The sequence below is a fragment of the Argiope bruennichi genome, chromosome 6, assembly GCF_947563725.1.
Source record: "Argiope bruennichi chromosome 6, qqArgBrue1.1, whole genome shotgun sequence".
Lineage (NCBI taxonomy): Eukaryota > Metazoa > Arthropoda > Arachnida > Araneae > Araneidae > Argiope > Argiope bruennichi.
In genome coordinates, this window is record NC_079156.1 from 36,208,950 (window position 1) to 36,231,438 (window position 22,489).

Here is a 22,489-nt window from a genome sequence, read left to right on the forward strand (position 1 = left end):
GCCCGGATCTTTCCATCGGTGAATTTGTGACTGTCTTCAACGATTCATCCACAATGGATGGCTTCAGGACTCACTTGTCCCTAATTAACTATTTTTTTTTCCTGGATTCCATTTTCTATAAATACCCGAGATATTTCTTCACTTTGTCGTAGATTTCTTTGGAATTTATAAAATTAAGGAGACGGTATTAGTATTAATTAATTATTATTATTAATAATTAATTATTATTATTATTAATTATAAAGGTATTTTTGTTAGTTATTAATCTAGAAATATGGATTATTTTATGCAAATATATTGGGATATAAATAAATATATTTAAAAAATTCTTTTAAATGTAATATTTTTTAAAAATTTAAAAAAAAAACCTGATTTTTAAATATTACAGGCAATTTTTAATTTTCTTCATTATTATGTAAAAGTGCCGGCTTCCTTGCACAGGGGTAGCGCATCTTCCACGTTATCTGGACTTCCCGGGTTCAAATCTTGGTTCGGGCATTCTTCGTCTGCGTTCTATCTGTGAGGTGTGGGAATGTGCCCCCCCCCCATGTAAAAAGGGGTTGTGCAAGCGAATGTGTGAATTTCATCTTCATATGAGCTAGAAATCAGACTTCTGCTTTCGGGTGTTCAGGGGTTTTTACCCTCAGAAGCTACTGCACCCCCTTTCCGTGGTAACGCGGACACGACATCATCATCATTATGTAAAAATACATCTGGTCCAAAACTAAGTATTACTTTGTAATTTCATTTAATATAAATACTTTTATGCGCACAACTGAATTTCCATGAACAAAAAAAAAAAAATTAACGTTAAACTGTCGAAAAGAGCTTAAAACATAAAATGGATAACCAGTTTCATTGTAATGTTTTACAGGAATTTTCGCCGGCGTCCTGACCTAGGGGTATAGCGTCTTCCCCGTGATCTAGGCGTCCCGGGTTCGAGTCCTGGTTCGGGCATGGTTGTTCTCTACCCTGTGTTCTATCTGTGAAGTGCGTGAATGAGCCTCCTGTAAAAAGGGGTTGTGCAAGCGAGTGTGTGCGTGTTTCTTCATATGAAGCTAGAAGCCAGACTTCTGCCCTCGGGTGCTCAGGTGTCATTACTCTCAGAAGCTACTGTGCAAAAAACTTGTCTTAAAATAGTCACACGACAAAAAAACCAGGCATTTTTATAGTAAGTGTTTTGTAATTTCATTGAAAATTAAGATACCTAGGACATTTCGAATTATTTAAAACTGAAAAGGGTATCGCTTTGGAAAAAAGCAATTTAAAAAATATATTTTCATTTCTGAAACCGTCAAGCACTCCATTTATTTAATAATGTTAATTTAGTCACATAAAAATATATATTCTGAAAAAGAAATTTTTAGAAAGCGTCATTTTCCATATTTTGGTCAATGCTTATTAATTTTAAAGTTTAGCATCGTGTAGCATGCAATATATATTATAGATTGTTTTTTTTTTTTTGCTTTATTGATTGATGTAATAGTTCGAATTCGTGTTATGATCATAGAGTTAAAATCTCACGACTTTGCGCTATGATAAAGCGAAGAGGACAGAATCTTAGCTGGTGCTCTTATTTCCCCATTGCCACAGTAACACGATGATTTTGACAAACATCGACAGATCTAATATATGCATGTGTGAGATATCTTTGGTGTAACTGAGCTCGAATTTGCGACATTCTATCTATTAAGATTATACTATTTGGCCATTACGGCAACACTGCCTGAAGTGGTAGTCATTGTAATATCGAATTGATGATTCTTCAAATATCCAAATATCGACCAACTTCTAAATGTTGCCAAGAAAACATCATGTGATTGTTGTTTCTAAGATAAATTTGTGCATAAATAAACTTGTTTGATTCTTTAAAAAAAATCAAATCTTGAAATCCATTTGAAACATTTGTCAAAATAAAATACCAATTTTGACCTTATTGCGTATTTTATACAATTTTCAGTGAAATATCCTTTACGGGGGGAAAATATTAGATTTTCAATGATCTAATGGTAAAATCTTAGATTGTAAACACGATTCCAGAGCAGATATTTCATGAATGTGAGTATGATGAACGCTAAAGTTACTATGATATGTCAAGCGGCTTGACGAAGATTGGTATATAAGGTCTCAAGTTTCTCCTCTCGCAATTTGCGCACATTTCGCCGATTCGCAGTGGGTTAATAGAGTTGCTCTGAATACCTGTATAGAAACAACTCGAAATTTATTTAGAGATGGACCTCATAGATTTTGAATTGTGATCAGGATACGATACATAATTCGACACAATGCAAAAATTCTACATTATACTAAGGGGAGGACGAGATTCGAAACAGAATGCTAATCTAACTTTTTTTTTTTTTTTTTTTTTTTTTGTCGTGTGACTATTTTAAGCCCAATTTTGCGCAGAAGCGTCAGAGGGTAAAGACCCTTGAGCACCCGAGGGCAGAAGTCTGACTTCTAGCTCATATGAAGATGTACACACACACTCCCTTGCTCAACCCCTTTTTACGGGGGGGGGCATTCACGCACCTCACAGAGAGAACACAAGGAAGATAACAAGCCGAACCAGGACTCGAACTCGGTACGCCTAGATCACGGGAAGACGTGCTACCCCTACGTCGGGACGTCGGCATTCTAACATAACTTAATGAAGCTATTTTTATGAAGAATGTTTATTGCATATCATATTTGAAACATTTGTTGAGAACTTCTATATTAAAGTGTTTGTTTTTGTCCAAGAATTTACTGTCAACCCCATTCCAAAGGTACATCTAAACTAGCCTTTCATCAAATGGACCTATTGCCCCAAATACAACCCGTTGTCCAAGGCCATAACACCATTTATGCTGCACTCATTTCTATTTCGCAAAAAGGGTGGAATGTTAGGCGAGGTTTGAGGTAGGCAAACGGAAAATGTAAGTTTAAATTTTTTGAGGCATTTTAAAAATATTTCATTTGTATTGTCTCTTATAAGAAAAGAAGAGGAAGTATTGTTATCATCAAAAAATTTGATTATGACATTTTGATAAATCTACACCACTTGGAAAGGCTTAAGAAAGGAAATTATATATATATATATATATATATATATATATATATATATATATATATATATATATATATATATATATATATATGATTTAGACAGATGAAATTTGGTATGTGGTCATAAAATTAAAATTGCAGATTTCTATCAAAGTTTCGACGACTTCCCTTGCCAGTCAGAATCTTTATCCTTCCAGTTGAATATGGACATAATAAATCAAGGAGAGAGATGAAATATAGCTTATGGTTTTAGAAATTAGAATTGTATCTCGGTTTCAAATTATGGGCCAAATTCCTCCAAGAATCGATAGTCTTTTCGCTTATCTATTTGTGGATAAATGAGCATTGTAACTCATAAACGCTAAATGTTAAATAAATGAAATTTGGTATGGGATCTTTTCTCCGAAACTGTAGATTACTGACAAATTTTGGAGGACAGGATGATGTTAACAATGTATACTCAGTTTTCTTGTCTGTACTCTGAAGAAAAAAGAAAACATTTTGTTAATTTACAAAAAAGTAAAAAAAAAAAATCCATGATTTTCCCCTTATTTTTTTTTTTTGGGGGGGGGGAGGATTCTATGCTTTAGATTTTTAAATTCTAATGAACAGAATTTAGGCTAATTTTATTTCAAATTGGAAATAATATTAGCACTTCCACCCCCTCCACCCCCATTGGACAATATAATCTTTATGCATGATAATAATATCTTATCAAATGAAAATTAAGTTAATGACCGCTTTCTCATCCTTTCGTATATTTTCTATCTAAGATCAACTATCCACTCTTTACTGAGAAACAATGAAGTCAATATAATCAGATTTCTTGTCGTACTTGCAAAACATCCTTCTTTCTGCCCCCCCCCCTTCCTATAAACAAAGAGGGCGATCCTTTTGGAGAGGAAAAAGGGATCTCATGGAATCCCTTGAGCGAAATTTATGACCTCAGGGGTCGGTAGAGGGATGGAGTGGGCGACCGCAACCCCTTGATGGACGATGGAGGACGGCCTGCTCTTGCGCTTCATCGACACCAGATGGCGCGGGGGAGACAGATGGCCCGCCCATCTCTTTTCCGGGGCTTAGAGGAGGGGATTTCGACACTTAATTGCACCCAGAGATGGATCGCTGGTCACTTTTTAGCCGGACACTTGTTCCGAAGTAAATTCTTTTACACGAGATCGGATCCGTTCGAAAGCATCGATTTCGAATCCTTTGGATTTTAGAACTGTTATCAAATGATCAAAAGAATATATTATCTGAATGGGGGAAAAAAGTTATTTAATTGTTAAATAAGCTTTTTTTAATGGATTTTTTTTGTTCTTTTTTTTACCTTGGAAATCCCACAAATTCAGGCATACATACAACTTTCGTAGCAGCAATATTCTTCAATTAAAATTCTTATTCTTTTCAAGATTAAAAAATTCTTTTCATTTAGGCAGACATTCTTTTAGAGGCAGCTCTTTGCCATTTAAGTGTTACAATTAACATTAATTTTAATCAATATATTGTTAGATTATAAATCTTCTAGGTCCTGTTAATGCATTAATCGTTGTTAATTTTTAACAGAAGATTTTAAGATTTCTTTTATCAATAGATCATTTTTAATTAAAAAAAGAAAGATGTAATATAAATTTTTATATCCTTTTTATAGTAAATGTAGAAATTGTATCATATAATTAAAAAAAAAAACTTATATGATAACTTAAAAAGGCTCGACTGTTTAAAAAAAAAACAGAAAAGAAGAGCAATCCAAATTAATCATTATCTTTTCATGTGTATATACTTTAAAAAAAATCGCAACATTTTACAAGAAAATGAATAATTAATTTGGGAAAAATGATTTAAAAAAGGTAATCAAAAGAGGGTAGGTTTGACTATTTCCATCTAGTTAGAAAGTTTTTTTTTCTCGATTTTTTTTTCTCAGAATGCTTATTTGTGTGCATGTGTTGTCAACCCAAAGTCAAGTCATTTGACCTAAAGTTACTCAATCCGGCCTAAACAAACTTGAGAGAGTTAAGATTAGGATTTCTGAATGATTTCTGTGAAATTTCTTTTAAAATTTTAATTAACTGAAAATCAAGCAAGGTGTTAACTTTTTCTCACAACAAAATATTTTATTACACAAAAATATTTTATATAAGTTTTTAAAATTTAAAACATTGTTTTTTCTGTTTGCTGAGTAATGTTTCCTTGAACTGAAATTTACAAATATATATATATATATATATATATATATATATATATATATATTGCATAATTTTTAGCAATAAATTTCATTCTTCCTATGAAATTCAAATCATTTTTAATGTTTCTTAAAATATTGAATCACATGATTTCTGTCATTTTTTAAAACTAAGAAGAAAGGGATTTATGTAATATTTTTGTAATTTGCAAGAGAAATGAGCTATTCAGGTTACAGTTTACCTAAAGTTAGATTAGAAGACAGATTATCTGGGCAATTAATTTTTTACAGCCTCATGATGCCCTATACATAATGAGGGGAGCAAGTGTAAAACTATAAAAATAACACGATTTTGATGTCAATTCCAATTTTGATGTTAAAAAATATTTTTTCTGAGAAATCATGAAGCACTTTAATTAAAAGTAAACACAACCAATTGATCACCAAAGATGGCAGCATATTTATATATGTAAACATATTTTAGGATTTGTGTGACCGAATAAAAGAAACTTTTGGAATTTCCAATTCGATTTATTTCCTTCCGGGGCCATAATTTATACAGACAAAAATCGTTAAGAGATCGGTCAGCCTACATCGCGGCATAAGAGCAGAAAAGGCCAAATTTTTTTCCTTCACTGATTTTACCATAAAATTTTGATAGGGATTTCTTTGACATGTGTAGTCTTAGAAAGGAAAGGGAAATTTAGGTATCTTTAAAAGAATGTTGTGAACATTTAGGAATTTTATTTCTTCATTAGAAGCATGAAAACCTGCTGAATTCAGAAATTTTACAGAGTGCGTGTTGAATTAATTAAATAAAAAGTAAGAATTGGATCAGAAAATGATAGAACATATTAGAATAAAGTTAATACGGGTTAAATTTTAAAAAAATAGGAAATTAATTAAGAATTAAATTAGATTTATATATATATATAATTCTGAACGTGGTTTGAGATCAAGGGGCCATGATTGGAGAAGATATGCCAAAATTTTTAAAAAGTCCACCCTCCTAAAAGTTATCAAATTAAAAGGGCAGCACAAAACATGAATCCATCGCACTGTTTTCCAATGGAAGCGTGAAATTTTTCCCCATTGTTGAAAGCCAAAGAAGAAGGATTTTGTTTAATATCTGCGTATTCCACAGAAAGATTTTGTTTTGAATGATTTTTTGATATCGTGGGACTCACCTCCATGAAAATATTCATATAACCAATAAGTTAAATGGATGTAAGACAATTAAAATAGTACATCTTTAAAGGTTACCACAATTTTTATGTTTAATTATATCTTTAATCGATATTCATGAGAGAATCATGAATATCGGCCTATGGATAAAAAATTTAATTCGAACTAACATTACGACCAGCTGAACATATGGTCTCCAAATGTGGCCAATAAACAGATAATTTACTAGAGGAAACGTTTAAAATCTTACTACGAATAACTTTTATCTGGGAATAAAATAATTATGGCAGAGAATCAGGAAACAAAACAAAATTATTCGTACCAGCTGACTTCATATTTTCATCTCCCATTTATGGCATCTATTTCTTCAGGCCCATGACAGGAAAATATTGAGAGTCGAAGGAGACACATTGGCTAAAGAAGATAAACTATATATGTTTATTTACTGCTTTTAAAAGGGCCCTCTACCATTTTTCTCAAAAACCACCCTGGATGCCGACTGCGGTTAACAAAGAAATTACCCACAATCCTTCCTGTGGCTTAACATTTATGCATGGGATCCACTTCATAAAGAGGCAGGGAATTGAGTTGTTAGCATTTTCATGCTCCATCAAAGGACAAGAAGGCCTTCTTCTGTTTTCCGCCCATAAAACATCATTACGGTCGTATTGCCCTCCCCCCCTTCCAAACCATCGAAATACTTTACGACAATGACTCGATAAAATGCCTCTTCTTTGCCAAAATCGGATCCACTATAAAACGGAGCAATAGGTCGTCCTTTTTTTTGCGGTCCGATTTGGAAGGGAGTCTCTGAAATGACAGCGTTTGAGTTAAGAGGAGGGGAGGAATCGCGATTGCTGAAAAATCGGGAATGGATACTCGTTGAACTGAGATTTTGAAAAAGGATACGGTGAAACCTGTTTGAAAATCCTTCTCCATGTAGAAGCCATTTCACTTTAGAACTCATTTTCTCCATTCTGGTATTTTTGTCCTTTAGACTTCGTGGTTTAGACTTTTCTCGGTTCTTCTCTCAGAAAAATGATTTTTTTTTGTTAGTGGCAAAGATATCACTTGTTATTTATTTTGATTTCACCTCTATTTAGGACGCAAACTTATTTTATTGTTTAATAATTTTTTTTGCAAATTTCACATTATCTGTAAATTCAATAAAGTTTCAAAATCTATCATAAACCGCCCCCCAAAAAAAATTTCAAGCATTTCTCTCAACTGCAATTAAACCACAATCCAATAAAAATAAAGAGACATTTGGTCTATTCGCACTACTTAGGGAGAAAAGATGCACATTAGTTTGACGCACTGAGTTTGAAAATCTTACTTCCATAGTGCCTCATAAAATTACAGGTAAATAAACATTATAGAATATGAATTTACTGATTTTCAGTAAATAACTTAGATCTCCATTTATAACGAATTGGCCACTTTTGACATCCAGCTTATTCCCTAGAATTGATGATTGCTAAAATCTTCAATTAAATATTTTATTTACTTCCCCAGTAAAATATTTTTTGAATTCAAATTTTGATATATAAGTAAAAAGTACTATTTTTTACACTATTCTGTTTATTATGTTATGCATTCCACTCATTTTCTGTAAGCTCACTTAAAAATAACTACGATTTCCTTTAAAGAATCACAAGAATTCCTGGACGACAATCTAATACCAAGGGATTAATAATTGCTAAAATTTTCAACTAAATATCTTATATGGCTTCTGATGATTTCTGCAACACAATATTTTTAAAATTCAAATCTTGATAAGATTCGTAACAAGTACTTTTTTTTAATACCATAATGTATATTATGTCATGCATCTCACTGATTTTCTATAATATCACTTAAAATATAGTTAAGATTTCCTATTATAAAATACTACAATATAAAGAATTAAAAGAATCCCTTTGACGACAATCTAATTCCAAGGGATTGGTAATTGCTAAAATTTCCAACTAAATATTTTGTATGGCTTCTGATGATTTCTGCAATACAATATTTTTAAAATTCAAATCTTGATAAGATTCGTAACAAGTACTTTTTTTAATACCATAATGTATATTTTGTCATGCATCTCACTGATTTTCTATAATCTCACTTAAAATATAGCTAAGATTTCCTATTATAAAATACTACAATATAAAGAATTAAAAGAATCCCTTTGACGACAATCTAATTCCAAGGGATTGGTAATTGCTAAAATTTCCAACTAAATATTTTGTTTGGCTTCTGATGATTTCTGCAATACAATATTTTTAAAATTCAAATCTTGATAAGATTCGTAACAAGTACTATTTTTTGACACCATAATGTACATTTTGTTATGCATCTCACTGATTTTCTACAATCTCACTTAAAATATAGCTAAGATTTCCTGTTATAAAATACTACAATATAAAGAATTAAAAGAATCCCTTTGACGAGAATCTAATTCCAAGGGATTTATAATTGTTAAAATTTTCAATTAAATATTTTATAAGGCCTTTTCTGATGACTCCTTCAGAAAAATATATTTAAATTTTAAATCTTGATAAATATGTAACAAGTATTATTTGTTACACTGTTCTGTTTATTGTGTCTTGTAGCTCCCAAATTTTCTATCCTCTCCCTTAAAATTTGAAATTTAATTTGGAACGAAAGTGATTTAATTTCAACTAATGCAAAAACTTTCATGCAAAAGTATTTAAAAAGGGTCTATTTGTTTTAATTGTCTTCTTTTGAAAAAGTAAATTAAAGCTGTTCGATGAATGTATACTTAAGTACAAGATCCATCAATACATAATCATATCCTGTTGTTGAGATGTCTCTGAAAACAATCAAAATTACTTTATAAACTGGACATATGTAAATTTTGAAAACTGCCATCCTATTAAAGGTGTATGAAAATCAATGTTTGTTCCATATCTTTATTATTTATTCAGTAAATCTAAATTAACAAATTTGTGTACCTGATTCAGAAATGGAATGTGCTCGGTTCCATATCTTTAATAAATTGCTTCAAATTTGTTTTGAAGCTGAAAAGATGTTTACAAGTTATTATGCGCACTCATTTTCTTTGATCTGATAATTGATTTCGAATTTCGAAGTGTCATTTTAATTAAAAATAACAACAACAACAACAACAAAAATCCATCTCTGCAAAAACTTCTAACATTTTACTGAGAGTTATATTTTATCTTTCTTTTTTCCGTAAAAATAAAGATATTTCTTCCTAATTCCGGCAATGAAGTAGAAAGTGACTATAAGAATTAAGAAGAAAAACGACTCAAAAATTCTCATAAAACTTAAAAGATCAAATCATGCCTTTTTTTTCCCTCCTTTACTTTCTTTTCAAAAGCTAACCGCCCAATCATCGTTATCAGCGGGCTTAATGAGCGTCCTAAATCGTTCTCTTTTGACCACCGCCGACATCATTTAAATCAAGCGGGGGTGGAGGGAAATAGGGGGCATAAGAAAAAAAAAAAGAACAAAATTCCAGACAATTATAAAACCATCGGAAAAAATCATCTGCGCTCACTTGTTTTAAAAATGAAATCTTTCTCGCACTGTTACACCCTCTTTTGATGATTTGTAGCCCCTGGCTGCCGTAATTCGAACACAAAGGAACTGGGGTAGGAGGGAGATTTTCGCTCCATTGCCGCTCTGAAATCGTTTGGCACCCCGAGGCTATGCTCGGGAAGGGTGATTATCGAATGTAAGAGAGGGGCCGGTGAGAATAAGAATCTTTAAATTCAGAAATAACTTCCTTTACTTCCTTTTGATTAATTTCGACTGGATATTTTACGGCAGAAAAAGACAAAGATTCAGTGGATTGCTTTTTTTTTGTGTGTGTGTGTATATATATATACTATGCAGTTTACTGGTTCTTCAGATTTTAAAAAACTGCATAAGTTTTAATCGCATTACGCAACAATTTAAATTAATATTCCAAATAACGGCTTTGCGAATTTCCATGCAGACGATTTTTTTTTTTCTTCATTTGTCTTATCACTGATATCGGAGATTTGGAATTGAGCATAATTGATCGATTAATTATCTGCTTTCAGTCTTAAATTGTAGTCTTACTCTTACCAGTGGTTCTGCGAATCTTAAGTTTCTGATTTCTCAGGCATTAAATCAATCGCCCTTAATTAATTTAGATCTAATTTCTTAAAAAATGTCAATAAAAAAATTCCAGATTAGCAAACTTTATTCTTCCTTTCTTGACCATTCATATATGATATTTAGCGAATGTAATCATATACATACTATCCAATCACTGCACATTTTACTTAAAAGGCAACATATAGACAAATGTAATAGTAAATATAATTTCTCTGTTAATTTTTCATATTATAACTATATAAGAAGTCGAATTCGAATGTTTAAACGTCTGAAACAGAATACAATGTCTTGAAATTGAATTGATTTGATTATGCTCAAAAGCGAGGTTATATAATTGCGTTATTGCTAAAGAGCTGGGTATAATTAATTTTTACTATTCCTTTTCGAAAAGAAACAAAAATATAGGGACCATTTTGTCTACAGATCAGAGAAAATTAATCAAAGATATAAATATAAAAAACTCAACTCAAAAATGTTATTATTTTTTTATATATAAAAAAATTAAATCACATTTTGAAATAAATATATGAATATTTAATTCTATAATAAAAAATAATTATGAAAATTAATTATTTCAAAAAATTAAATCTCTATTAATAATCATGAGCGCGCGTGTTTGTATGGTGATGATTTACAGAACAGATTGTTTGACTTAGAGTTATAAATTGGGCCAAAATATAATTTGAAAGGTGAACATTTTCATCTCGAGACGATAAGTTTTGAAATTTTAATTAATTCAAATCCAGTTCTTTCCGTGATTTCTCCCAAAAACGTTGTTACTCAAAATTAATTTTTAGATCATTTTAAAGTTTGAAAAGCTGTCTTTTTAATAGTACTAAGATAAAATTGGTAAAAAGTCTGGGGAACTAGGATTCTAAATTACAAGCAATACCAGTTTAGTGACGTTGATTGTGAAACTAACGATTGATTAAATTGTTAAACTAAAGATAAGTTGATTGGTTAAACTAACCAATCAACGTCATGTTTTAAATGGCTACTTATTGACAAAGAATGCAATTTTAACTATGATATGTTGCCGAAGATGGCATCTGAGTTTCTATTTCTATCTATAGTTTACCAAAATTCCATTGTGCACAAGTTGTTGGATATTTAAATCCAGCATATTTAACGTACCCAGCTCAATTTGAGAGACAAATTTTAAGTGGAATAGAGTTTAGAACCTTTGAACCTCAGACTCAGAAGCACTATCTCAGGCTACCACGGCCTTCATAATACCGTTACTAGTAAATCCTAAAATGTGCAAGGCTTTTTTCACTACATGCTTTCGAACTATGCATCCTTTTGGAAATGATAAAATTTGTAGAGTAAAACATCATGTACAATTGCATTACAGCTACAACAGTCATCTCGTATCTTGAACTCTACACCATTGCATTGTTATGTCATATCATTATTCCTTGCTACGAACTTTGGTTCAAGATATTAATTTTTTAAACATTATAACATTGAATGAATTGGCTGGATATTATCTACGAATTGGACACATGCTTGAATTCATTGGATTCATGACACGAAAATCATTCGAAATGCTCTTAGCACAGACCGTTATACTGACAGTTAGAAATATGGCAGGTCGCTACTTTTTCAGTAGTAAGCACAGACGAAAAAGGATATTTAAAAATCTTAAATAAATTTTAACTAATTAATTAAGCTTGATCTTAAGGGATTTTTCGTTGATAATTTCGAAATATATTGTCACACCAATACCGCTTTTACACAGCAATAAAATACAAAACTTCCTCTTTGAATGGTGGTAATATAATTTTTGTTCAATTCTTTTTGCTCCAATTTTAATAAATTTTTAAATATATTTGCATGTTTTATACAAATACTTGATTTTTGTGTCTATACATATTCACTTTGCAGCAAACTAAATATATGAGTCCGAGAAAAAAAAAACCCCGTTTAATATATGTCTTGCTGTCTGTTTGTAAACGTGATAAAAAAAAAAAAACTGCTTTGATATTGTAACATTCCCCGTTTCCCATTACTGATAAGACATTTGCAGCCAGCTGTATCGTCGCTGTTAATTACTAAACTCCTCGAGATAGCCAGGTGGTGGATCTTTTCACCTGGGTGGTTTCACTTCTGTTTTAATTAGCTACTACAGTGAAAGACCACATGTGGGAATTCCTCGTTCAAGAGATATTGAGTGTACCTTCAAAGAGAAAGGGGTGTCCAAACATCTGGATGCTAAATGTTTCTCACTGTGAAAGGACTATGATAACTCGTGTTCCAGAATGGTCAGTTATGAAAGGTGCATCACTAAAAGGACTTTCCCACGACCGTCTGGCGCCGCTGAGGGCCGAAAGAGAGCTCAAATGACCAATGTAAATTAAGAAGCGGAGATTGTCGCCGAAATAAAGTGCGATTTTTTTTTTTTTTTTTTTTTTTTTTTTTAGGGAGAGGAAAAGAAACGAATTGCTGGCAGACTGTTGGACAATGCCCACGTGTTCGGAGTCCGAGAACTACCCCTGGAGTGGTCGTGTTGACTAACAACCTGTTATTTCCTTGTGGTGTTGTTTCTCCGTATTGATGGAGAACTGTTTTTCAAGATAAAACTTTGACTTCGTCTGTTGTGTCTCCTACTACAGGTGTAAATAACTATTTATCTAACCAAGATTAGAACAAGTTGTTCTTTTGTATATGTAGGGCTATAAAATAAAGAAATGACTGGAAATTCTGCTTCGTTATTTGATCAGTCTATATCAAGACATTACAATATAGAAGAAGGAAGTTTTGTATACGATATTTACACTAAATTTGAAAATGCCAGACAAATTCTAAGCGAATTCCTTTTTGAGGAAGTTTGTAAGCTCGTAAATAGTTATATAAGAGTTGTCATGATACCTACAGAATGAAAAGAGCTGGATGGATGAAACTTGGTACGCAGTTTTCATATTTAAGATATAGATACCTACTCACTCGGAAACCAAATCTGTTAAGAACCTGCTCTTCTTTCTGTTTGTTTTTTCTCTTGCATATGAAAGTGATAAATCAAAACCCTAATGACTTAAACAATATGGCATGAGATTTTTCAACTACAATTGTAGTTTTTTTTCTTCTTCTTTTAATCAAATTTTAGTTTCAAGTGGTTTAAGAAATGATCATTAAATTTCCAGTTACCCGTATATTTCCCAATACCTAATATTTTCAGGTACCCAATAGTTTTACCCAATAGTCCAAATAGTTACCCAATAGTTTCAGTATAAATACTAAATTCACACCAAATATCATTATTTTGTAACTATTTTTCGCAAATGCCATGCATGATATTCGTAGCCCTACCCTGGGTACACAATTTCATGTGGAGAGGGGAGGTTAAAGAGTATGTGAAAAAATTGGAACAGATCATCGTATTGGTTGTGTCCTCCATTGTTGTTATAAATAAAAGAAAAAAAATCAAAAATAGCATAAAGACCTCTAAAACAATACCATAGTAAAATGTTTCGTTCTAGAAGTTAGAATATCTTTAATTTTTTTTTAAAATTCCAAACAATAAACCTTCTATATAAAGGACCTTCCTTTTCCGGTAAGTATCATCTCAACTTCAGATTCAAAGACATAATGAATTAGCAATCTGAAATTTAATCCCAAATAGGAATATTCTCTAAATCCAATTCTAAAGGTAAAAATTCTGCTCACAAGTTTTTTAAAACTCATTGTTCTGAAATGAACGGCATAGAAAGAGAAACCCTCTTAACCCTCTCTCTCCAGTGCTGCGGGGCCCGCTCGCATCTTCCAGATGACGTCAGCAAACTTCAAAGCCCCTCCCTCTTAGCAACGCTCGGCCACTCGTTTGCGCATGGGAAGGCACGGCCCTTTAGCAAAGGATATTTTCAAAGGGTTGGAAAAAGATACTCTTTGATCACACTGTTTTTTCCGTTTCTTCGCTCAATTGGACATCTAAACTCAACCGATCAAAGTTTATTTTGCAAGCATTGGCAACAAACTGTGCCGTGAAGATATTTTTTAGTGTCTTAAATGCTTTAGTTTATGGTGGTTTGAAGATGCAAAGCGGTTTAATTCCTTTGGATTGAAGATAACTTTTGAGATAAGTTAGCTTTGCGGAAAAAGGATGGTTGGCACTGCTTTTAAAGAATCGTCTGCTACTTTATAGTTGCATTAAAAAAATATATAGGCTTTTTTTTTTTTTATATGTGATCACAGTGTTTTTTTTTTTTTTTTTTTTTTTTTTTTTTTTTTTTTTTTTTTGTACAGCTCATTTAACATACAGTTTGCTTTGAAGATATATTATATATATTTCTTCAACCATATTAATTATTTTCTCTTTCTTAGAGGATAATGTTGATAAAAAGCTCAAAGTGAAAGTTTTGAAAAAAGAAGTGAATTCATTTACAATCAAAATAATAATGAATTCAGTCAAACGTAAAAGAATGAAAATACAAAATATTATTAAGAGTATATCTTGTAAAAATAAGGATTCTTTAAAAATAATTATCTTTGTTAAAGGAATTATTGTCTTGTTGCTATTTCATTAAATGTCTAATTAAGAATTCTTCAAAACAATTCTTTGCTTTTTATAATCCACTTATTACTTTTTTTTGTTTAATTTAAAGTTAAAGCAATTTTTAGCCGAAAGATAGGTATGGAAAAAATCGCCTTTAGAATATAATATGAATATTTTGTTTTATTATTAATTTTAAAAAAAGCAAACGATATATTTTTTGCAATAGAAAAGTCGTACAAATGAAAAAAGTACTACTAAATGGTTTTAGTCATGTTAATTTTTCTCTATCATGAAACATACATTCATATTTATTAATAAGAAACCATTTATTCCAGAAAAAAGAAGTGAAATTAAAAAGGAATTTTAACTTTAAATCATACAGTTTTCTTTCTGCTCTAGACTAAATAATTAAAGAAACAAACTATTTTTCCTTGTTTTGTAAACATGTTTAAGGATTCCTAAATAAAGAATATTTTATTTACTGTTCAATGCTATTTCAAGAATACTCTTCAATAATATTTTTTTGATTTTTCATGTTTAAATGCGATAATTCTATGATTGAGAATTTTTAAAAACTCCTAATCTCATTTTTCTTTTTCTATATAAAAAAAATTGTTAGAAAAGTTATTGCTAAAAATATAGAAATTAATATTTGCAATGAAATTCCTTTTGTTTAATTTTCATAGAGACATTTTTTACTAGAAGTTTCATGTTCAAGAAATGGACACCATAAAAAGTGAAAAAACAGATTTTTAAAAATCAGGATTCCCTACTATCAAATGCACATTTGATCTGTCAGAAAAATTTTACTGTTGTCTGATAACATTTTATATATTAGGACATGTCAAAAAGAAAGCATATAAATTTGAATTTAACATTTGTAGTTGTAAAAAATACAATGCCTGATATTATGAGGCAGAAATGAAAGTATTACCAAATTATTACTTTTTGACGTGACTGCTATTCATATTGAAGCATTAATCCTAGTGTTAGATCAGAGCGAATATCTTGGACTCAAAGAATCCTGTTGGTCTGTATGAGGTCGTTGTTAAAAATCGAACATCTTAACGAGGAAAAAATGCAAATATTCTATTGGGAAGCTTTGGAGCACCCATTACACAGCTTTGAAATAACGCCCTCAAATTTTCATATATTTGGACCTATGAAGTTTGACCCAGATGACGGCTTCATATGCATTTACATCGTTCTATGAGACCCCGATTTTCAAACTGATCCAATGCTGGGGATAATACCTCAATGTAAGGCAGTTATGTCTAAAAATAATAAATTAGCGATATTTTCGTTTTCGATTCATGTCGTCATGCATTTTTATTTATTTATTTTTTTACTATTATGTTGAATATATATGCGCTACTTGTTGATTGATAGATACCTCCTGGTATGATTACAATTGAATTTTGATTGTTTTAATTAAGGACACTTTGGTATTTACAGAAACGACTATTTTAGGGACTAAGATTTTCATACATTTTGATGCATGCAGTTAATTTTTTTTCTTAACTAAACTTATTTTCTATTTTGAGCTACTGAAAAGGAAAAAAAAAATGAAAAATGCAATATTAAAAATAAATTTTAACAATTAACAAAATTTAATAATTTTGTTATAGAATCGAGTAAGAATCCCCATAGAGAATAGAGTAGAGAATCCCCACAGGACTAAATTATGACATAAATTATTAAACAGTCTATGATATTTATAATAATGTACACTATCTCACTGCATTATCTTACTACATATAGTGCTACGAGAAGATAATTTATAATACTGACGCACAATCATGGTACTTTAAATTATTTATCTAGACATACAATTTTGATTCCTTTTTCAAAGTAATTAGTTAACCCTTTAAAGGGCCATTTTTTTCTAGTCATATTATGTTAAAATATTTTTAGGGTTGAAATTAGAATCAGAAAAGGGAATCATTTAGCTTATTCGATAAATTTAATTTGATTAATTAATTAATCTGGTTAATTAAAAATTAAGTGACAAACCAAAACATATAATTTTGTGTGAGATAAAGAACTGAAGCATCTAAGTTTCTGTCTTTCTAAAAAAATTTGTCAGAACTTATGCCAACCTACAAAATTTCATACAAAGATTGATAAATTTGGTGGGAAGCATACTTCCCACGGCCTTACAAAGGGTTTTTATTTTCAAGAACAGTTTGGGCATGCGTATTCTCTGTTGGTAACTATTAGATAAAAAATCGTCACAAAAGGCTATCAAGTGAACGTATTACTTACATTTATTTTTATAACTGTATTATTTGCATTTGAAATAACAGAATAATCAATTTTTTTTTTATCAAAACAAGTATATCATTGAAAGTATTATTTTCATTACATAAGGTGCAAAAAAACTAATAATAATAACATCTAGGAGATAAAAACCGCTGAAATCTTGCTTAGCGGGTTAAAAATTTTTCTTTCATTAACCAGTTAACAGTTTCGACCTCTTCGGAAAATGTGTATCTAAATTGTGTCTCCTGATTCATTATTATTCCTGACGAATGAACTCGTCATAATGCAAAATGTTGTACTTTTTCCATGACGAATATACTCGTCAAAAACAATGAACAAGCTAAAAAGAGTTCTAACTGCTGCATGAAAACTTTTGACATTAAATGTTTCTTTGTACAAAAGTGAAAGGTTGTATTTTTAGTGAGCCAGTCATGGCGTAAAATAAACGCTAAACAGAAAAGGGATTTCATAAACATAAAACTCTTTAAATTTTCTTCCCGCCTATTTTGATAAAATACTTTTCTAATAAATTCCACATATAAGACATGCTCCAATTTTCTATCTCAATAAAATGATTTCAAACAAAGCCCATAAATGTGATTTTGGCGGTGACCATCTCTCGCCAACCACTCCGCCGTCCGTCAGGCGCCGTCCACTCCTAAATGACCGTTTAATCAGGGTAGGAAGTGGAATATTCAGCACTTTTTGTGTGCATCTCACCGAGAAGGGAGGTCGTTTGTCAGTCCGACCTGTTGGACAGTGGACGTCTCCCTGTCGCTCCTTCCTACCTGTGGATGAGGATACATTAGCCAAACTTCATCCATAAACTCTTTTAGCTGAATATCCCCCTTTGTGACGAAGAGCATGACGGGATTGCTTAACGGAGGCTTTGTCCAGAAGACAGATGCATTCACTTCTGAAGAATGAGTGAGGTATCAGTTGATGCAGAGCTTTAGGATATAATCAGGTGGTTGATTTACTGAATTCATGGCGAAGAAAGAGAAATCGTCAGCCATAATTTATAAATGATATATAAAAAGATTAATCTGAATTCGTTATGTTACGATGAAATATATTATAATGGATTTATTTTAAATTCTACACATGTTTAAAATACATACAGTTTTAATGAAATATCATTGGAAGTTCATAGAATTTTGAAGTCATTTATTGAAATTTGCAAATTATGAAAACATTTACACTTTTCCTTTATATATGGCAGCAATATATGTCTCTTAAAAGAACTTGAGTCATATTTTTTAAATTCTGTTAATTCCTCGTACACAAAGAGAGAACATTGTAATAGTGAAAAAAATTCGAGCTCGAGATTTTGATGAATTTCCAATTTCAGACCATCCTTCAGAGTTTGAAAAACACATTTTTAAAATTGAAATATTAAGAAAAACATTGAAAACGTTAAGAAAAATGTTCTACAGTTAATTATGTTCTTATGGTCACTGCGGCAAAATCCATTACAAAAAAAATAAAATACTATGAATAAATGAGAAGGTTTTTTTTTTGTAATTTATTATGAAAAAATTGCTTTAGAAAATACAATGTCAAAGAGCTCTTTTTTAAATGGCATTTATAAGGTGAAACTAAATTTATTTTAAATTTCTCTTTTTTATTAATTCAGTAATATGCAAAATGTATATAACCTAATATTTTTTATGAACCTTAGTAAGTTAAAAGGCGAAAACAAATAAATTGAAAATAGTAATTAAAATAAAAACAGCCTTCAAAACACAATAACTTCTATTTTAAAAGGAATGCATTTAGAATTGATTGAGAGACTATTACTTTCATTTATAATAATGTGCAACTCTCGTTTTGAGGAATGTTTTTTTAATTCTATTACGATTCTAAGGTTTAAACCTTTTCTATAATTTGAACAACGACATAAAAGATTAAATGATAACATCCATTGATTTTAATCACAAAATTCTGGAAAAAAGTCACGCAGATAATGACGTTTGCTGTTTGAATAAGTAAAAAAAATTACAAATACATTTTTAGTAAGGTAAACGCCCGCATTTTGAATTACAGGACAGTGGATACTTTGAAATTTGAGCATGGATCAAATGGGATAGATGGCACTTTTGAGGTCAAAAGTCCTCCCACGCTGAGGCAGATCTTTGGATTCTGCCTATTTAAGCTGCATCAGCCTACCACCCCGTCATCGTGATTTTTCAATAAAATCTATTCTCCAATGGTCAGTTTTTGGTCCTGAATCCATGAATCTATCTCCAGTTCACAATCCTAAATAATATGATTTGAGGAAAGTTTTAAAATTTGAAGTGACTTCATTATAAAATTTTTCTTTATATTTTTTGAATATGTCGATAAATCTGAAGTTTATTTTGTTATATATATCTAACTACTGAATATACTATATCTAAATTTACGAAGGTATAAGATTTATATTATTTCAGCTCTTTTTCCTTAAGTAAAATGAGGTCAAGGTCAATATTAGTTGCACCCTTGCTAATATAGAAAGCAATCGTCTCACTGGGTAGAATTATGAATGCATATGAGTTATCGTAAAAGTTACCTTGCTTTCTTGATGAATGTATAATGATGTAGAGTAGATTTACCTCCATTTTGATGACGGAACATACCTCTTACAGTTGTCCTGTTGAAGATAACGACGGCTATATACGTTAAATCTTGGGCGTTAAATCTTCTCTTTCACTGATGCTGTCTTGGCGAAGGTCGTTCAGACTATCCCGGATATCCAGGCAAAGTTGATTTAACTCACTCCTGGTAAAAAATATATTTTCGAAATGAAGATGGCATCACCAGAATATTATATATATTGTTTTCATATTAAAAATTCCATCAATTAAAACATTTTTTTTTTTTTTTGAAAAGCAAAAGATTTTGTAATGTTTACAATGACATTTGATCCATTTATAAAGCTCAGAATAAATTTAACGGTTTTGCTTTTGCGTATACAAAGTACAGACAAAGTATTATAGTAGTCAAAAAATTCAAACTCGAGATTTTATCGAATCTTTAAGTTTCAGACCTTCCTGAATTCGGGGAAAAAAAAAAGATGGAAAATGTTTGTTCTGTGAAAAAAATTGAAAAACGCTTTGAGCTAGACGGCTGAAATTTGGTATTCTGTCTTTACACCAATTTTTTTTTTTTATTTCTTTTAAAATGAGTGAAAATAAAATCAGGAACACTAACGATGGTTTTATTGTCAGCAGCCAATTAGATATAGATTTCTGAGGGCTCGTATCATTTTCAACTTTTAATCAATAACGATAACTAAATTACATACCAGAAATAAGATAATTCTTTCCAGAAATTGTATTATGGAAATAATTTTGAATGAATTTTTATAATGACATTTCTGGCTGTTTAGATTCGTATGAATCCGCGTTTGACAGGGGATGTTTCATTTCGAATAAGCAGTGTCCTTCGTGCAATAAATTCAGAGAAGCCTGCCTTCAGGGAGGGAGCTAACGACCCTTTAACGGAGGAAACACGATTAGGGGGCGAAGAGGTTGCCACTCAGAGGGAAGGGGTGCGAAACTTTGTTACAAATAGAAGGGACGTGTCTCACGTAGAAAGACTAAGTAATTTCTGTTCTTTCGTTATTCGATAAATCTAGGCTGGTTACTAGCTAGAGAACCAATATCAGATTTCTATTAAGTGGCATAGATCTATATTTGAAAGACATTGCAAAACTAGATTAAATATGATACTCGTTCGTAATCTAGATAATATTTTTATCTTATCATTAAATAATATCATATCATTCGATAACATTTTTAATTAGTATGTTATAACTTCTAAATGTGAGTAGCTTGTTTGAAATTTAGTACTTATTGCATGAAGGTTAAATAAAATGATCTTGATGTGTGTAGAATTACTCATTTTTTTGTGTAAATTTTTTTTGTGTCATTTTTTTGTGTAATCTCTACTAATAATAAATATGAATATGTGTGTGCGTGTTTTTTGGCGCTCTACAGGATGGATTGCTTGATATACAGCTACAAAATTTGCATAAATATAGCTTGGAGGGTAGGAAAGTGTACTTCGGAGTGAATTTTTTAAAATTGTAATTAAAATTTTAATTTAAAAAATTAAACTGATTTTTTCATTTTTCTGTAATAATTTCTCAAAAGAAAATTATATAAAAGTTAATTTCCAGCAATTTCAAAATTTGAAGAATTATCTTTTTAATGATATTAAGTTAATAATCATCCGAGCTTTTTTCTAAATTTCGGCAATTTTTTTTCCTAGTTTTTAATAATGAAATTACATTCTTGTCCCGAAATTCAAATAATTTTCATTGTTTTATCAAATATTTAATGGAGTAAATTTCTTCAGTTGTTGAAAGCTAAAGAAGAATTTTGTTTAATATCTATGTTCACATTTCAAATGTATTTTGGAAATAAAGTTAACAGTTACAAAAGAAAAGTTATTAAAAATTTGCTATCTTTGGAGATTAGTTTGTTCGAATAAATAATAAACTTTTTAGGGTGTTAAATGATTAAGGGGGCATTGGACTTTGAAATAAGCAAAAAGGGATGAAAATACGCTCAATTTTATTTTTATCGTTTCATCACTAAAATATCTCTTTATATTCAACTAAAATAGTGTTATAAAATGAATTATTCAATAAAATGAATATTTCAAAGGCATAGAGAAATTTAAAAAAAAAATTACTTTCGTCAAAATTGTATTGTAAATAGATTTAAATATCTTTAAAATGTTCCAGATGTTTTAATTTTTGAAGAAATTAAATGAAATTCATATTAAAGGTTTCATTAATTAACATTGAAAGAAAATAGTATATGCATTTTATGTTTCGAGTTTTTTTAGCTAGTTAAAAGTCGATTTCAGTTCATAAAAACATAAAATTCCTAAGAAAATTCCGTAAGTGTGCATAAAAACATTTCTAAAAAAATTAGCATTTAATTGGAATTACAAAATCATACGTAGCTTTGATCCAAATAAATTTACATTGGGTAATAAGAAAAAAAAATAATAAAATGAAATTAAAAATTAAGTCGCCTGGAATATTTTAAACTTTTTTTAGATTATATATCTTTTAAATTTTTTAAAAAAATAGTATAATTGGTTTTAAAATCTATTTTTTAAACGAATTTGACGTATTTATATTTTAATACATATACATAAAAAATTTCATAACCCTAAAAAAATAATTCCCAAAAGTTTCTAATGACTTCTAA